The sequence below is a fragment of the Chiloscyllium plagiosum genome, unplaced genomic scaffold (genome assembly GCF_037043375.1).
Source record: "Chiloscyllium plagiosum isolate Xiang-an unplaced genomic scaffold, Cpla_swu_hap1 HiC_scaffold_1, whole genome shotgun sequence".
In the NCBI taxonomy this organism is placed as follows: domain Eukaryota; kingdom Metazoa; phylum Chordata; class Chondrichthyes; order Orectolobiformes; family Hemiscylliidae; genus Chiloscyllium; species Chiloscyllium plagiosum.
Genome location: NW_028270139.1, coordinates 144061820 through 144074010, shown reverse-complemented (window position 1 = coordinate 144074010; position 12191 = coordinate 144061820). Strand labels below are relative to the sequence as shown.

General features: G+C 47.5%; 1 protein-coding gene across 3 annotated transcripts in view; it reads right to left on the bottom strand.

The window, feature by feature from the left end:
- The window catches only part of LOC122554968 (uncharacterized), a 36232-nt gene extending 31377 nt beyond the window's left edge, over window positions 1–4855 (bottom strand). Inside the window, exon 1 of one of the 3 annotated variants that reach the window (XM_043700483.2) lies at window positions 4298–4855. The gene's annotated coding sequence lies outside the window, so the exon portion shown is untranslated. The remainder of the gene's footprint in view (window positions 1–4297) is intronic. The other 2 variants (XM_043700574.2, XM_043700665.2) reach the window with 2 other exon arrangements.
- Window positions 4856–12191: the final 7336 nt, after the last annotated feature.

Genomic DNA, 12191 nt, shown 5'->3' with positions numbered 1-12191 from the left:
AGACCGAGGGAATTCTTTGAAATTTGTGTCACATGTCAACAGGGTGGTTAAGGCAGCATTTAGCACTCTTGCCTTCATTGCTCAGACCACTGAGTATTGGGAATTGGAATTTCATATTGAGGTTGTACAGGATGTTGGTGAGGCCACATTTGGAATATTCTGTACAGTTCTGGTAGACATGTTGAAGGAAGGACATTATTAAATTGGAGAGGGTTCAGAGAAGATTTACTAGGATGTTTGAGTTATAGGGAAACGCTGGAGCGTAGGAAGTTAAGGGGTAACCTTAGAGGTTTAAAAATTATGAGTATAGATAAGGTGAATCGCAAAGGTTTTTTCCCTAGGATGGGGGAATTCAAAATGAGGAGCCATATTTTTAAGGTGAGAGGAGAAGGATTTAAAAAGGGATCTGAGGGGCAACTTTTTTCATATAGAGGGTGGTTTGAATGTGGAATGAACTTCCATGGGATGTGGTAGATGCAGATATAGTTACAAAATTTAAAAGAAATTTGGACAGGATACATGAATAGGAAAGGTTTAGAGGGCTTTGGGCCAAACACAGGCAAGTGGGAGTAGTTTAGTTTGGGAACTTGGTTGGTGGCAACAAATTGGACCAAAGGGCCTGTCTCCGTGCTACATGACTCTATGACATCAGTAAGGCTTTTGACAAGAACCCACATGAAAGGCTGGCCCAAAAAGATAAGAGCCTATAGACTCCAAGGTAAGTTGGTAAACTGGATCCAAAACTGACTTATAAATAGGAGGCCAACAGTGATGGTGGAAGGTTGTTTTTTGTAATTGGAAGTCCACAATCAGCAATGTACCACAGGGATCGGTGCAGGGATTCTTGGTGTTAGGTATGTACATTACAACTTGGGTGTGAATACAGACAGGATAAGCTTGCAGATGACATGAAATTTGATAGTGTTATTGATCGTGAGGAGGATGGCTACAATCTGATATTGATCAACTGTAAATTGGGCAGAGCAATGGCACAAGAAATTTTCATCCTGGTAAGGTGATGCATTTTGCAAGGTCTAATAAAGGAAAGGACACAAAATAAGTAGATTCCTAGGGAGTACTGAGGAACAAAGGGATCTTGGTGTAAAACTCCATAAATCCCTGAAGGAGTCATTACAGATGACTGGTGGTGAAGAAGGCATATGAGATGGTTACCTTCATTAGCTAGGGCGTAGAACATTGAAGCAACAAAGTCTTGTTACAACATTAGTTAGGCCATAGAATATCACATGCAATTCTGGTCACTACACAATCAAGATGATACAACTGCACTGAAGAAGACGTAGAGGAGATTCACCAGGATGTTGCCTGTGATAGAAAGTCTCAGTTGTGAGAAGAGTTTGGATGGGCAGGATTTATTTTCCCTGGAGCAGAGGGGAGAGTCTGATTGAGATATACCAAATTCGGAGAGGCACAGACAGGGTAGATGATAAACATGCCTGCCATGGTGAAGAGATGCTTATGATCAGAGAATGGAAATGGAAAGGAGGAGGAGCAGGTGTTTCAGGAGGTCTGAGAAAGTTTATTTCACCCAGAGTGGGAGAAATATGTAGAGTTATGTAGCACAGAAACAGCCTCTTTGGCCAAACTTGTCTATGCCGACCAGAATACCTAAACTGAACTAGTCCCATTTGCCTGCATTTGGCCATATCCCTCTGAACCTTTCCTATCCACATACCTGTCCAAATATCTTTTAAATGTTGTAATTGCAGTTTACTCCATACACATACCACCTTGAGAAAATGTTACTCCTCGGATCCCTCTCACCTTAAACCTTTGGATATATGACCTTGGATATTCACCCTGTGCTCCTTATGATTTTATAAACCAAACTAGAGTTACTCCTCAGCCTCCTATGCTCCAGGGAAGAAAGTCCCAGCCTATCCTTATAACCCAAACAGTCTTGGTAACATCTTTGTAAAAGTTTTTTTACAACCTTTCCAGGTTAATAACATCCTTCCTATAGAGGGTGATCATAATTGTACACAATATTTCAAATGTGGCCTAATCAACGTCATGCACAACCATAACATGGTATCCCGACCCCTACATTCAATGCTCTGACCGAAAAAGGCCAGCATGCTAAATGCCTTCTTCACCAGTCTGTCTACCTGGCACTTCCGAGGAACTAAGCACCTGCACGAAGGACTATGTAATGTGCTGCATGAGAGTGTGGTGGAGCCAGGTACTTACACAACAATTTAGAAGCAACAAGATGAGCACTTAAAATGACAGGAAATAGTAGGCCAATGACCAAATGTAGATAAATGGGATTAGTGTAGTTGGGTATTTGTTGGGTAGCATAGACATGGTGGACTGAAGGAGGCTGAAACTGCACACAATATGAAATCCCTATAGTGAAGAAGTAGGTCATTCAGCTCATCAAGTCCACACTGACCTTCCGAAGAGCATCCCACCCAGATCTGCCTCCCCCCACCCTTATCCTATCCCTGTAACTCTGCATTTCCTATGGCAATTCCACCTAGCCTGCACATCTTTGGACAGTGGGAGGAAACCAGAGCACCCAGAAGAAACCCACGCAGACACGAGGAGAACGTGCAAACTCCACCAGAGTCACCAGAGGGTGGAATTGAACCCGGGTCCGTGATGCTATGTGGCAGCAGTGCTAACCACTGAGCCACTGTGGTGTTGTCCCTTGAAGTGGGCGTAATTCCAGGAGAGTAGATTAAAGTGGTGCTGGAAAAGCACAGCAGGTCAGGCAGCATCCGAGGAGCAGGAAAGTCAATGTTTCGGGCAAAAGCACTTCATCAGTCCTGAAATGTCGATTTTCCTGCTCCTTGTATGCTGCCTGACCTGCTGTGCTTTTCCAGCACCACTAATCCAGACTCTGATTTCCAGCATCTGCAGTCCTCACTTTCATCTTATTCCAGGAGTGGTCTTACCAAGGCCAACATACCTGCTTCACCACACACTTGCTTTCAGCAATGTATGTACAAGGACACGTGGGTCTCATCCCATTTGCAATGTATTGCCATTCAGATAATAATCGGCCTTTCTGTTTTTGCTACAAAGTAGATAATCTCACATTATTGACGTCATATATCATCTGTCATGCATTTGTCCACTTGTTGAACACTGATGCATCCACTCTCCTCCTCCAGCTTTGTATTATCAGCATACTTGAAGATATTAGTTTAATTCACTCATCTAAATAATTAGTGAAAATTGCAACTAGCTGGTGTCCAAGCACTAATCCCTGTAGTACCTCATAAATTGCTGCCTGCCTTTCAGAAAATGACCCATTTATTCCTGCTCTTTGTTTTCCGTCCGCTAGCCAGTTTTTTTTTCCCCATCCAGGTCACTACCCCAAATCCCATGCACTAACCTCGACTACGTCAAAAGAACAAGAGCAGCAAATGCTGGGAAATACGACCACTCTACAAATTGTTACAGCGCAGGAGGAGACAATATTTGCTCTAATATTGTGTATTACAATAATTATAAAAACAACAGATACTGACACAGGCCACCTGCTAGTCCAAGAAGTAATGCTGAATTTAAAACATTGATTCAAGAGATGAAAGACAAAATGGTGCCGATCTTTTGGAAATATTTCTAAAAATGCTCGGCCTCAGGCTCACCCAGCGTCTTTACCATCTCTTCGGAATGGATGTGAGTAATAGAAATTTAACTTGATTCTGAATGTCGTACCCAGTCATTGGCCCAACATGAAATACCGTACTGATGGCCCCTTTAAATTTACAATCTCTCAGGGATTTGATTTTCCATCCCTCACCTCCCCTACTCTCCAACCTTCAAATTTCTCCTTCAGTGGGATCTTTACAGCACTCCATTTTTCACATTTGAGCCGAAAAATACTTCTATCCTTCTTGGTATAGAATTTTTTAAAATACACCACGAGCCACTTGTGCAGACGAAAATATTTCAACACCAGGAAGTCGTGTATAACCTCCAAGACGCAAGGCTTCAGTTGGTTTCTCCACTTCACAGACGGATTTAAATTTTGTATTGAAGTACCGACACAAGTAAAACTACTTCATGTCACATACTTTGCTGCAAAACATGAATGTAACTCCCTCCCTTCAAGGAACAGCTCGAGCAGAGCAGCATCACTACAAAGCGAGCACCAATAAAATGAACCCTCTGCAACATTCTTTAATTAGCGAAGACTTGGTGCATTCAAAAACCTCCCTAAATTCCTTTTGCCCCGCAACAATGTTTTTTTAAACCGGTGGATTTCACCGTGTTCATTAAGAACGAGTCGAGCGAAAAGCTTTAAACGAAAAGCAAGTCAGACCTGGCGATGAAAGTCTAACGAATGGTTGTGCCTTTACACTGTAGTTTGTCACAATTACTTGTCAGATTGCACCCCGATCTCCCGTGAATTCACCTTCAGTTTAAGGAGAATTCTGTCATCCTGCCTGCCGACTTCCGATCAGAAACACACTCAGTTAAAGTCGGCTATCCAATTCGACACATGGGACATCATTCATGTTCCTGTCAGCCTATTATTCTCTCCGTTCTTCAACCTGTGGGCGGGACCTTCTGTTGTCACTGGCGCCGACGCAGGCACTGCATTGACTAAAGAGACAAAAAAACCTGCAAATGCTGAAATCCAAAGTACACAGTCGGGAGGTTGGAACATCACAGCAAGCCAGGCAAAACCAAGAGGCTGACTTTGCTGTGTTCTTCCAGCTTCCTTTGCAGCTAAAGCGGTAAAAAAAAAAGGCGGCTCGCCACCACCTTCAGAAGAGAATTTAGGGATGGGCAATTAATGTTGGCACAAACAGCGAGGCCCACATCCGAGTGGATAAAACACAAATTAGTCAGATGATGAGCACAGTCTTGTCTTCCTGCCTCTACGTGTACTCAGTTCTTGAGCAGCGAGCAATGTCAACATTCCTGCCCTCTTGCTCATTGAGGCTGTTACGTGATTAATTATCACTCACTCAATGATTAATTATCATCTCAGTCTGCCACTGCTGGTATTAGTTGGAAATACAAGCTTTTGTAACGCTGCTCTTTCGTCTGGTTGCTACGTGAGGAAGGAGCGGCGCTCTGAAAGCGTATACTGCCAAATAAACCTGTTGGACTATAACCTGGTGTGGTGTGATTTTTAACTTTGTACACCCCAGTCCAAAACCGTCACCCCCACATCATGCCTGCTGGTATTAACCCAGCTGCAAGCCAGCCTTTTGCAGTGCATTGTGCATCACATTCGATACTGCTTATTACCTCCTGGGTGGTGGTCTGGAGATCAAAGGCACTGGATCAAGACAGACTTGACATCTAGAAAGGGGACACTGTGCATCAACTAAATCAATAACACAGCTCCCCACCCCTGTACACAGTACTTACAGGTATGACTTTAGTCGCTCTGGGATTCTGGCACTTGTCTCATCGACTCATATACATTTACAGGACAGAAGGAAGGCCACTCATCCAAATGTTGATCAATAAAGATCTGACTACATTAATCCCATTGGTTTGGAGACTATGACAATGTGCATGTAGTGCTTAAATGATTCTTTAATGTTACAGGAATTTCTGACCCAATCACCCTATCAGGCAGTAAGTTCCAGACTCTGGGTGAAAACAATGCCTCCTCAACTCTCCTCTTAATCTTCTACTTTTTCCTTTAAATCTATGCCCCCTTGTATTTGACCCCTCTACTAATGTAAAAAATATCTTCCACCCATCTATGCCCCTCAAAATCTTATAAACGTCTATCAGATCCCCTCTCAACTTTCACTGCCTAATGTGAAACAACCCAGCCTATCCAATCTTTACTTGTATCTCAGGCTCACCAGTCCAGGTAGCATCCTGGTAAATCTTTTCTGATGCAATCACATACTTCTTAAAATGTGGTGACCAAAACTGCACACACTATTCCAGTTGAAGGGATACAAGGATCTTTGAGATTTTTTCAAATATATAAAAACATATCAAAGGATACACAGTACTCTAACAACACAGGTGACAGAAACTGGAACCCTCTCCTCCCTCTCTAGATTCTTCTCCAAGCGATGTTTTACCAGACGTGCAACGCTGGGACTCCCAGTCATGGCTGCAGATAACTGTATCTATGTCCTGACTCTTTCCCCTACCACAATTACATTTCTTTCTTCTTCCCCCACTTGAATAGCTCCTTATACTAAGGTATTGTGGACAGTTTGCTCATCCTCCCTGCAGTTCCCACTCTTGTCAGTACAGTTTGCAAGTTGTGGCTGTTGGACTTTTGTAGGGGGTGAGATTCCTTGACTTTACCCTGTTGGGTCCTTATTTCAGCCTCACCTCCAGTCACGCCCTCTTGTAATAAAACAAAGAACTGCAGATCAGAAACAGTAACAGAAATTGCTGGCAAAACTCAACAGGTTTGGCAGCATCCATGCGAAGAAAGCATTTGACTCCAGTGACTCTTCAGAAGAACTCACTCTCCTGTCTCTAACAGACAATAGACAATAGGTGCAGGAGTAGGCCATTCTGCCCTACGAGCCAGCACCACCATTCATTATGATCATGGCCGATAATCTTCAATCAGTATCCTGTTCCTGCCTTATCCCCATAACCCTTGATTCCACTATTCTTAAGAGCTCTATCCAACTCTTTCTTGAAAGTATCCAGAGACTTGGCCTCCACAGCCTTCTGGTGATGAATTTTGTGGTCAGGAATGGGACTCTCGGAGGGTATGTTGCCTCCCCAGTGCCAGGGTCTGGGATGTTGCCAATCGGGTTTACAGGATTCTGAAGGGGGAGGGTGAGCAGCCAGAAATCGTGGTTATATATTGGCACCAATGATATAGCCAGGAAAGGGATTGAGGATCTGAAAAGTGACCACAGAGAGTTAGGTTGGGAGCTGAAGAGCAGGACGAGTAGAGTAGAGATCTCAGGTTTGCTACCGGTGCCTCGAGATGGTGAGATGACGAACAGTCAGCAAGTGCAGCTTAACACGTGGCAGTGAGGCTGGTGCAGGAGGGAGGGCTTCAGATACTTAGACCATTGGGAAGCTTTCTGGGGAAGGTGGGATCTGTACATGAAGGGCGGGTTGCACCTGAACTGGAGGGGCACAAATGTCCTGGGTGGAAGATTTGTTCATGTGGTTCGGAAGGGTTTAAATTAGTTTGGCGGGGTGGGTGGGAATGAGAGATACACATCTAGTGGGGGGGGGGGGGGTGGTTGTAGATTGAGGTGGCATGGTGGCTCAGTGGTTAGCACTGACGCCTCACAGCACCAGAGACTCAGGTTTGATCCCTGCCCCAGGTGACTGTGGAGTGCCTGTGTGTTGTCTGCGTGGACTTCTTCAAGGAGCTCTGGTTTCCTTCCACAATCCAAAGATGTGCAGGTCAGGTGAATTGGTCATGCTAAATTGCCCATAGTGATCGGTGCTGAAAATGTGTTGCTGGAAAAGCGCAGCAGGTCAGGCAGCATCCAGGGAACAGGAGAATCGACGTTTCGGGCATAAGCCCTTCTTCAGGAATGAGGAAAGTTTGTCCAGCAGGCTAAGATAAAAGGTAGGGAGGAGGGACTTGGGGGAGGGGCGTCAGAAATGCGATAGGTGGAAAGAGGTCAAGGTGAGGGTGATAGGTCAGACTGGGGTGGGGGCGGAGAGGTCGGGAAGAAGATTGCAGGTTAGGAAGGCGGTGCTGAATTCGATGGATTTGACTGAGACAGGGTGGGGGGAGGGGAAATGAGGAAACTGGTGAAATCCGAGTTCATCCCTTGTGGTTGGAGGGTTCCTAGGCGGAAGATGAGGCGTTCTTTCTCCAACCGTCGTTTTGTTGTGGTCTGATGATGGAGGAGTCCAAAGACCTGCATATCCTTGGAGGAGTGGGAGGCGGAATTGAAATGTTGAGCCACGGGTTGGTTGGGTTGGTTGGTCCGGGTGTCCCAGAGGTGTTCTCTGAAACGCTCCGCAAGTAGCCGGCCTGTCTCCCCAATATAGAGGAGGCCAAATCGGGAGCAGAGGATGCACTGGATAATGTGTGTGGAGGTGCAGGTGAATCTGTGGCGGATATGGAAGTTTCCTTTGGGGCCTTGGAGGGAGGTGAGGGGGGAGGTGTAGGCGCAAGTCTTGCACCTCCTGCGGTTGCAGGGGAAGGTGCCGGGAGTGGAGGTTGGGTTGGTGGGGGGTGTGGATCTGACGAGGGAGTCACGGAGGGAGTGGTCTTTATGGAATGCTGATAGGGGAGGGGAGGGAAATATATCCTTGGTGGTAGGGTCCGTTTGGAGGTGGCGGAAATGACGGTGGATGATGCGCTGTACATGGAGATTGGTGGGGTGGTAGGTGAGGACCAGTGGGGTTCTGTCCTGGTGGCGGTTGGAGGGGCGGGGCTCAAGGGCGGAGGAGCGAGAAGTGGAAGAGATGCGGTGGAGGGCATCGTCGACAATGTCGGGGGGGAAATTGCGGTCCTGACTGCCCCGGCCGTCAGGGTTGTGCGTTTTTGGAACTGGTCCTCCTGGGAGCAGATGCGGCGGAGTCGAAGGAATTGGGAGAATGGGATGGCGTTTTTACAGGGGGCAGGATGGGAGGAGGTGTAGTCCAGGTAGCTGTGGACGGTTTGTAGTAGATGTCCGTGTTGATTCGGTCGCCTGAGATAGAAATAGAAAGGTCAAGGAAGGGGAGGGAGGAATCTGAGACTGTCCAGGTGAATTTGAGGTCGGGGTGGAAGGTGTTGGTGAAGTGAATGAACTGTTCAACCTCCTCGTGGGAGCACGAGGTGGCGCCGATACAGTCATCGATGTAGCGGAGGAAAAGGTGGGGGGTGGGGCCAGTGTAGTTGCGGAAGATGGATTGTTCCACATATCCTACGAAGAGGCAGGCATAGCTGGGGCCCATGCGGGTGCCCACGGCTACTCCTTTCGTTTGGAGGAAGTGGGAGGATTGGAAAAAGAAGTTGTTCAGGGTGAGGACCAGTTCAGTCAGTCGAAGGAGGGTGTCTGTGGAAGGGTACTGGTTGGTACGGCGGGAAAGAAAGAAGCGGAGGGCTTTGAGTCCTTCGTGATGGGGGATGGAGGTGTACAGGGACTGGATGTCCATGGTGAAAATAAGGCGTTGGGGACCGGGGAAGCGAAAATCATGGAGCAGGTGGAGGGCATGGGTGGTGTCCCGAACGTAGGTGGGGAGTTCTTGGACTAAGGGGGACAGGACGGTGTCAAGGTATGCGGAGATGAGTTCGGTGGGGCAGGAGCAGGCGGAGACAATGGGTCAGCCGGGGCAGTCAGGTTTGTGGATTTTGGGCAGGAGGTAGAAGCGGGCGGTGCGGGGTTGTGGGACTATGAGGTTGGAGGCGGTGGATGGGAGGTCCCCTGAGGTGATGAGGTTATGGACGGTCTGGGAGATGATGGTTTGGTGGTGGGGGGTGGGGTCATGGTCAAGGGGGCAGTAGGAGGAGGTATCTGCGAGCTGGCGTTTGGCCTCAGCGGTGTAGAGGTCAGTGCGCCAAACTACTACCGCGCCTCCCTTGTCTGTTGGTTTGATAGTGAGGTTGGGGTTGCATCGGAGGGAGTGGAGGGCTGCGCGTTCCGAGGGTGAGAGGTTGGAGTGGGTGAGAGGGGTGGGGGAGTTCAGGTGGCGGTTAATATCGCGGCACCAGTTGGCTATGAAGAGGTCGAGGGCAGGTAGGAGGCCAGCACGGGGTGTCCAGGTGGATGGGGTGTGTTGGAGGCGGGAGAAGGGGTCGTCAGAGGGTGGGCGAGAGTCTTGGTTAAAGAAGTAGGCATGGAGGTGAAGGCGGCGGAAGAATTGTTCGATGTCATGCCGTGGGTTGAACTCATTAATCCGAGAGCGTAGGGGAATGAAGGTGAGGCCTCTGCTGAGGACTGATCTTTCATCCTCAGAGAGGGGTAGGTCTGGAGGGATAGTGAAAACTCGGCAGGGCTGGGAGCTAGGACCTGGTGTGGGGCTGGAGCTGGGTGTGGGGGCGGGGTTAGGTCTGGGGACGGGGACGGAGATCGGCGTGGGGGCAGGGTTGGGCGTGGTGATGGCGATAGGCGAAGCGGCGGGATTAGACGTGGTGACGGAAATAGGCGTGGGGGCGGGGTTAGGCATGCAGTCGGAGATCGGCGAAGGGGCGGGGTGTTCGGTGCATTAGTCAGGGGTAAATGTAGGGGGTGGGTCACTCTCCGGAGGGTCAGTGTTGACTTGTTGGGCCGAAGGGCCTGTTTCCATAGTGTAGGGAATCTAATCTAGATGGGGCAGTGACAGGATGTAATGAATCTATTGGGAAGAATTTTCATGTCAAGAAACAAAGTGTGGTTAAAGTGTGTCTGCTTTAATGCAAGGAGTGTCACAAATAAGAGTGATGAACTTAGAGCATAGGGGCTATGATGTTGTGGCTATAACAGAGACGTGGGTTTCACAGGGGCAGGAATGGTTGCTAAATGTACCAGGGTTTAGAATGTTTAAAAAGAACAGGAAGGGTGGAAAAAGAGAAGGGGGGTGTAGCATTGCTAATCAGAGAGTGTATCACAGCTACAGAAACAAAGGTTGTTGAGGGAGGTTTGTCTACTGAGTCAGTATGGGTGGAAGTTAGGAATAGCAAGGGAGCAGCCACCTCATTGGGGGTTTTCTACAGACCCCCTAATAGCAGATCTCCTATGAGAGATTGAAGAATTCATAGACCGGCAGATTTTGGAAGACTGCAGATGTAGCAGGGTTGTTGTTACGGGTGACTTCAACTTTCCCAATATCGATTGGAACCGCCTTAGTGCAGATGGTTTGGATAGAGCTGTTTTGTCAGGTGTATTCAGGAGGGTTTCCTTACTCATATGTCAGCAGACCAACGAGGGGAGAGGCCATTTTGAATTTGGTGCTCGGCAATGAGCCAGGACAGGTGTCAGATCTCACAGTGGGAGAACACTTTGGTGACAGTGACCACAACTGCCTCACATTTACCATAGCCTTAGAGAGGGAAAGGAGCAGTTACTGAGGGAAGATATTTAATTGGGGAAAAGGAAATTATGACGCTATCAGACAGGAGTTGGGAAGTACAGACTGGGAGCAATTGTTTCACAGAAAGGGCACAGCAGACATGTGGAGACTATTTAAGGAGCAGTTGTTGCAAGTGATGCACAAATTTGTTCCTCTGAGACAGGTAAGAAGGGGTAAGATTAAGGAACCTTGGATGATGAGAACAGAGGAGCTTCTCATCAAAAGGAAGAAAGCAGCTTACGTCAGGTGGAGGAAGCAAATATCTAGCACAGCTTTAGAGGACTACAGGCTTGCTAGAAAAGAGCTCAGAAATGGACTGAGGAGAGCCAGGAGGGGACACGTGAAAGGCTTGGCAGGAAGGATTAGGGAGATCCCAAAGGCATTTTACTCATACGTGAGGAATAAGAGAATGATCAGGGAGAAGGTAGGGCCGATCAGGGATAGCGTGGAATCTGAGCAGATAGGGGAAGCCCTAATTGAGTTTTATGCTTCAGTTTTCACTCAGGAAAGGGAGCTTGTTGTGAATGAGAACTTTGAGGAACTGGGAAATAGGCTTGAACAGATGAAGAATGATGAAGCTGGTGTGCTGGAAATTTGGAAAACATTAAGATTGACAGGTCTCCAGGGCCAGACCAGATTTATCCTAGGCTGCTAAGCCGCTTGCGAAGATCTTTGCTTCCTCACTCTCCACGGGAGTCGCACTGGAGGATTGGAGAGAGGCGAATGTTGTTCCTCTTTTTCAAGAAGGGTAATAAGGAAATTCCTGGCAATTACAGACCTGTCAGTCTTACATCTGTGGTCAGCAAAGTTTTGGAAAGATTTCTGAGGGATAGGATTTATGACTATTTGGAAAAGCATAGTGTGATTAAAGGCAGTCAGCATGGCTTTGTGAGGGGCAGGCCATGCCTCACAAATCTTATTGAGTTCTTTGAAGAGGTGACAAGACAGATCAATGAATGTCGAGCAGTGGATGAGGTGTACATGGACTTCAGCAAGGCATTTGACAAGGTTCCACATGGTAGGCTCATTCATAAAGTCAGGAGGTATGGGATACAGGAAGATTTGGCTATCTGGATTCAGAATTGGCTGGCTGACAGAAGGTTGTAGATGGAAAAGCGCAGCAGGTCAGGCAGCATCCAGGGAACAGGAGAATCGACGTTTCGGGCATAAGCCCTTCTTCAGGAATAAGTATTCTGCCTGGAGGTCAGTGTTGAGTGGTACCCCACAGGGCTCTGTTCTTGGGCCTCTGCTCTTTGTAGTTT